Raw genomic sequence first — 7,183 nt, forward strand, 5'->3', positions numbered from 1 at the left:
TAAACTCAAGTAGTAATGTCTACCAACATGGTCACTTGACTAAAATACAAATAAGACGCTGAGACCCATAAGGGCCTAAAGCTCACCCCATCGATCCCACATTTAAGTGAATATCAGAGAAACCAGTGATACAGTTTTTTGTGAATTTTAATATATACAATGTGAGCCTACAGCACAGATAAACCTGACTCACCATACGATCAACAGATTTCAGAAGCATGAATAACTGCTACAATCTTACATTCGGCAGCGATTTGCTTTAGGCCCTTATGATTCTCAGTGCCTCAAATGGATTACTGAATGATAAAATTCAAAACAACACAATATAACTCGTTCTGAAACTCACAAAATAGGTTTACTGTCTAATTTTACTATAGTATATAATGAGTGAATTAGCATATCTGAGGAGTGTACCATCATCTAAAAGGATTTGTGCTGAGCAACAGGGATAAAAGTCTGCTGCAGTCACTGGTGTAAACTTCAAGGGTTAGCTGTGCACATCATGAACCATGCACGCTGTGTATCAAATCTGTATGTATTTGGCCCATAAGGCAATTGCGCAATTGTGTCATGCAAGATGTGCATGAGCAAAAGCTCCTTGAACCATGCTGTACCGACGGTGTGCTCATGACCATGATGCCAAGTTTCATGGAGTCCAGATGAGCAGCAGTGCAGTAGATTTAAGTGCCCCATCTTTCAGACTGCAGCATCTATGTTACTAACAAATCCACTCAGTGTCAAAAGTTATGGTGTTCACATGCTCTGTGCTTTTACACAGCAACTGTCTCTATGCAACTGTCAGTCTCTACACTAACTTGAATTATGGATGCCTTCCACTGATATCCTATAGAAACATATAGACCCGTTGAGTACAGCATGGCACCACACATCACTTCACACAATTCTACCTATGTTTTCACACAAGTCTGTAAAACTTTTAATAACACCTTCTGCAAGCCATTCTTCATTTCTCTTAAGATCTTCGTCTTGCTTTCGTCTTCTTTCATTTGGATCATTTCTAGAGTCAGACATGGTGCTTAAATAATGTGCTACACTGGCGAAAATTCTTGGTATTGTGCTGTCTCTTAATTTTGGTCAAGCTCTTTGCGTTTTTAGCATATCTTTAAATGTATCAAAATTTATTACATCCCCTTCTTCGATATGCTTAGCACAGACCACAAATCTCATGGAAGATGACCAGTCCTTCCTTGGAATGGCATTTAACCATACACAGAACATATCTGTATCTGCTGGGAAGCAGAACACTGTGATATAACTTTTACTGACACTGGATCGTTAACTGCTTGACCATCCCGGGACACAACACTTGTCTGTCATTTGAAAAATATCATTAAATTAATGGCAACGCACAATTCGTGTAGATAACAAAGGACACTGTCCTAGTATGTTTATTATGTGGCTCCACTCACTTCATTATATTTACATTTCGTTTCTATAAAAACATAGTCAGAAAACAGACCAGCGATCTTTCGATGTCTAGAGAAAAAGTTTATGTAACAAAAGTAGCAGATATAACAGCAACTGAATCCAAACATGCACAATGGACACGGAACTGCATCAGTTCAGTAGGCCATCTTCACAGTCTTGCCACTTCTCAAAATTCCGGCTTGTGTAAAGTGGGTTAGAGTGTCGTTACTTTTCTTTGTGGGTCCATTTCTTTCCTTTTGCAGGGTCGTTTCTTGAAATCCTGCAGTTTACGTTTCTTTTCTAAAAAGATTTCTTTTATCTATTATGTCCATTATAATTCCCCCTGTGAATACTTTTGTAGTAAACAATCCTCAAGGGTACAACCTAATAGAATGCTCATCTGTAAACCAGGAACTATTGTGAACAGAAAACTAACAAATATAAAATATAAATGCATTGAAGCAGATAATTCATTAAGGGAACAAGCTGTAAGACACGCGATGCATAGGAATTCAAAGGAGAAGACAGGCAGATCTTAAATACTTTTGCCAATACCAAAGCAGAATAACATGAGAAACATTGCCAGAAATAATAACACTCAGACCATCTAAATCGGCATATTGTGCAGCATATTCAACGAAAGGTTCCACTGCTTCATTACTCTCATCAAAACAGATAAAGGAATTAACCGACACCACGACACAACAGTACTTACATAAGGGCTACTACAGTGCTAGACACAGTATTATCATTATTATTAGAATGTTTAGAAACAAAGAAGCATTGTCAGCCTGAAGTCGTCCAGTTGCCACCAGTTCAGAAGTAAGCAGTGCAGCAATGAAGTGATTTACTTACAATAAGTGTAGGGCACACATATGAACTTGTTTCATTTTAAATGGGTTTGTAATGCGCAGGTCAAGCAAGTGCCACAATGGAGAGGAGTAATGCAGGTTCAAAAATGGTTCAAATGGCTCTGAGCATTATGGGAATTAACTTCTGATGTCATCAATCCCCTAGAACTTAGAACTACTTAAACTTAACTAACCTAAGGACATCACACACATCCATGCCCGAGGCAGGATTCGAACCTTCGACCGTAGCGGTCGCGCTCCTCCAGACTGTAGCGCCTACAACCGCTCGGCGACTCCAGCCGGCGGTAATGCAGGGGTCCTATGTTTTGTAACAAGTGTGTGCCCTCACTGTGGATAGTTAGCTTTCTTTTCTGAGAAAGTGTTGTGGGTAGGACTTGCAATGCACCAGGAATTCCTTTATCATTCATTCTAAAACACCCACATACACACAAAAAAACTAAATATCAACTATTTTTCATCATTTTAAGAATAAAATTGCTCCAAGAAAAGTATTTCATTTTGTAGTTTAGTTATGTGCTAACGTTGGTGATAGTATGGGGGGGGGGGACAATAGGTGGCATAGGGGGAGGAAGGGGATACTAGCTAATGCCTGATTGCTCTCAGGGCAATGGTCTAAGAAAGCTTGGGAACCACTGCACTAGACAGTCGGAATTATTAGAATCTCCAGCTGCAACCACAAGAGTAATGAAGATAAGAAGGAACATGCCTCTCACACTCCAAGAGGCTTTTATGTATCCTTCATTGCAGAGGAGGAGGGTATAGCAGAGGATTAGAATCCGACACCACAGATGCATGAGCTCAGTGCAGTTACCCTGATACCAAATCAGTGCAGTTACCCTGGTAACCCAATAATTCTAAAAATGGCGCATATTTAAGCAAATATATATATCAAGCAATTTTCTACAAGAATATAAGAGGGTCTGAAAATAAAATAGATCAGTTAGTAATGAATCTAAATGATACTGAATCTGAAAACCAAACCACACATAATACGTTGAACCAAACACCATGTCACTAGTGGAATGCACGTGTTGTGCATTGACAGATTCAGTGTAGCATCTCATTGTTGCAGATCAGCCTCAGAGAAAGGTCAATTAGTGATTTATTCTAGAAATTATGTAATATTTTAAAGCCCTAGACGTAAGTAATTTTTGTAATGAGCAAGAATTTTAAGTGTGTGGTGCAGAAATGACAGCAAATAGTGCATCAGTTATCATATTATCAATTTACAGAGCATCTGGGAATCTTATTCAAACAGAGTGAAGCAGTCTTCTCCAAATAATTCAAAAAATGTTTCGATCATATTAATAGGTGACTTTAATGTAAATTTCTTGGGGAAAGCATTAACAGTTCTTACAGTTCAGTGTAAGCAATAGATTTTCCCATTAGGGTAACTGACCATCATAAATAAAGAAACAACGGAGACATACAGACAGGAACTGCAGCTATTAACTGGTCTGAAGAGTGTGTATATATATAAAATTTGATAGCTTTATTCAGGCTCCAAGTCTTTCTGAGGATGTGTTTCCAAAGAAAGAAGACAAGAGAAATGTAACAGTACATTGAAGCCATGGATTACTCAGGACATGCAAATCTCAATTAAAACGATAAGTAAATTTTATGCATTAGCTAGAATGTCTAATAGTTCTACTATGACAAGGCAGCATAAAGCGAAATCAAAATATTAAAGAAGGTGCTACAAAAAGCCAACTATGCATGCTTAGAAGAGGAAATTGATAAGTCTAATAATAAAATGAAGATCATTTGGAAATATAAGAAAAGTGAGATGGGGAATAGTTCTGCTGCCAAAGAAACGAATAGTTTAAGAAATGGATGCAACAAATGGATGACCCTCAAATGGTGACTAATATTTTCAACAATCGCTTCATGACACGTTACGAATCCAGTAGCGTGCTTGGGTTCTGTAAATAAAGCCAACAAAATGATGATTTGCATGTTCTCAAACTGATGATGAATGAAATAAAAAAAATGATTTAGCCTTTAAGAAGTAAAAATTGTGATGGTGTTGGTAATATTTCCAGTAAATTATTAAAATATTGCCGTACAGAAATAAGTGAAGTCTTCTGCCTTACTTATAATACGTCACTTGAGGAAGGAGTAGTTGCTGACAGATTAAAATATGGACTCATACTGTCAATTCATAAAGAGGAAGAAAAGACAGACACTACAAACTATCGACCAATTTCACTACTCTCAGTTTTTTCTAAGTGCTGGAAAAATGAATGCAAAGTGGAGTGGTTATGCATCTTAGTAAATACAACATCCTCAGCAACAGATAGTTTGGTTTTCAGAAAGATGTATCAACAGAAGATGCAATACATGCGTTTCTTGACAATGTGTTGGAATTCAAAAATGACAGTATTATGACAGCTGGAATATTTTGAGACCTGAGAAAAGCTTTTGACACTATCAGCCACTATGTTCTCCTGAATAAAGCCAAAGCCTTAGGAATGAGTGTAATCCTACTTGTATGGCAGAAAGCAGAAAGTAATCATGGAAAGAACATACAGTGGCAATGTCTCTCCAGACTGTGGCTCATTTGCCAATGGAGAGCCTCAAGGCTCAGTATTAAGCCCTTTGCTTTTTCTAACATTTGTAAACGATTTGCCACTGTGAACAGAACCCTGTAAGGTCACCATGTTTGCTGATGACACCACCATATCGCTTGACAATTCTTCAGTAAACGTATTAAGTGAAATAATAAATTAAGTATTTGCATATGTGGCAAACTGGTTTGAAATTAATGGTCTTTCAGTCAATCTAAAAAAGACAAATTATGTTCTTTTCTCTTCTAATTGTAATGTGCAGACGAAATAACTCTAAAAATGGGTGAGCATGAGGTCTCAAGGGTTGAGTCCTCTAGGGTTTGGCACCTGTATACAGACAGTAAACTGAAGTGGGACTACTATATTGAAGCCTAGTGCAAAAGATTAAGTACAGCAATATTTTATTTAATAATTATATCTGATAGCAGTGAGATGAGCACAAATAAAAATGGCATACTTTGGCTATGTTCATACACTCATGACCTACATTTTTCCCTGGTGTGCTTTCTTACTCAAAACCAATCATTCATACCATAATTACAACACTCAGAGGAAACTTGATATCGACTATGATCCCAAAAAAATAGTGTGCTGCAGAAGGAGGTTCTGTACAGCGGTTCTGTACAGCAGCACCAAGATTTTTAATGCCCCCCCCCCCATTCACAAATTAAAGATCTTATTGAAAACATACCTAAGTTTAAATAAAAATTAAGGTATTTACTTCTAGATGGACGCCATTATAGTATGGATGAATTTCTTAGTCACAATGCATAATATTATTCCTAGTCTATGTGCAGCACAACAAATTTAGGTACATCTGTGGAGAATGTATGCTAGCTCATATGTTAAACTACTCATAAGTTTCTGTTACTCACATATTATTTACGTTTTTAATATCATAAAATCAATATAATTGTGTACTAAGCAATAACTTGTAAAAATTTAGTCATTCTGTATCCTGTGAACTCATCACATAAGGATCTACAGAACTCAATACAAACAGAAATTTTCATCTGTCTGTCAATTTCAGTGAGCCATGTGGATTTGGATTTGTAGCTGTTAGTAAGTTTCAAAACTGGGGAGACAGGGCGGGGATCACCGATATTTATATATATGTATATATATGTGGTGTGTGTTCGTTTCGGCATCTCCATTGATTTAAATCAGTGCCTACTCACAGCTAATGTCTGTAACTCCTTTGGGTCTTCATTCATAATGGCTGCTGAATCAAAATGGTGTCTGTTCTTTCAGACACATCTGGAGAGCAGACACCACATACGATGAATGAAGTGAGGATGGTGAATAATCTCTTCTGAGCAGATGCACACCAGGCTCGAACTCTTACAGGAATTGACAAAATGCTGCGAGTAATAAAGGTAATGGGTGAAGGGTACTACATTCATAGTGCGTGGATAAGTTGAGATTTGAGTCTCGTGAGAGGCAAGATAGGGTAATCTGTGCAGTTATGATGGCAACTGTGTCCAGATGGCTCAGTCGTCAGAGCATCTGCATAGTAAGCAGTAGACCTGCTTTCAGACTCCACTCCAGCACAAATCTTCAACTTCCCCCATTGATTTAAATTGACGCCCACTCACAGCCAATGTCTTTAATTCCTTCATGTCATAGTAATTGGTATTTGTATGGAGTTTTTTTTAAAATAATATTTTATTCCTCGTTTGTCTGCTTGTTTCTGTAGTTCTGTGAATTGTTCTCTAGCACTACACAGTGAGTTAGTAATTAACGACAGGTCAGCTGCAAAATCTAGACAATTTATTCTGGTTCAATCTGGGTTTCTTCCTAGTGAGATACCCTTAGTATTCATGCATTTCCTCCACTGTCTCCCTGTCTTCTTTAATGTGAGGTTGAAAAGCAGAGGTGATAAACATATCCTTGTCTCACTGCTAATTTCATTTCTAAACGTCTTTAAAGTTCCCCTCATAAATTTTACTTTTGATGTTGTGTTTGTTATAGTTCCTCTAATTATTTCTGTTATTTTATTGTCAAGTCTGAATTCCTTTATAATGCTGATTTATGTATATCTATCGATTGAGTCATATGCCTTTTTAAAATCTACAGAGTTATCACACATTTCACGTTCGTGACTTTTCTAATTTCTTCTTCTTTCGTTTTGCCCAACTTAGGACCACGTTAATTCGCTTCAGCTTTGTTTCTTCTGGTCTTTCTTCATCTCCAATATTCTTTCATTCTCATATTTTGCAGTCATCTTGGTTCTCCTGTCCAAGATGATTTGTTCTAGGTCTCGTTCTGGTCTCAAAAGATTTGAAGGCCTGAATTTTTTTTATTGAAAATCACCCT

The sequence above is a fragment of the Schistocerca piceifrons genome, chromosome 7 (genome assembly GCF_021461385.2).
Source record: "Schistocerca piceifrons isolate TAMUIC-IGC-003096 chromosome 7, iqSchPice1.1, whole genome shotgun sequence".
Classification (NCBI taxonomy): Eukaryota; Metazoa; Arthropoda; class Insecta; order Orthoptera; family Acrididae; genus Schistocerca; species Schistocerca piceifrons.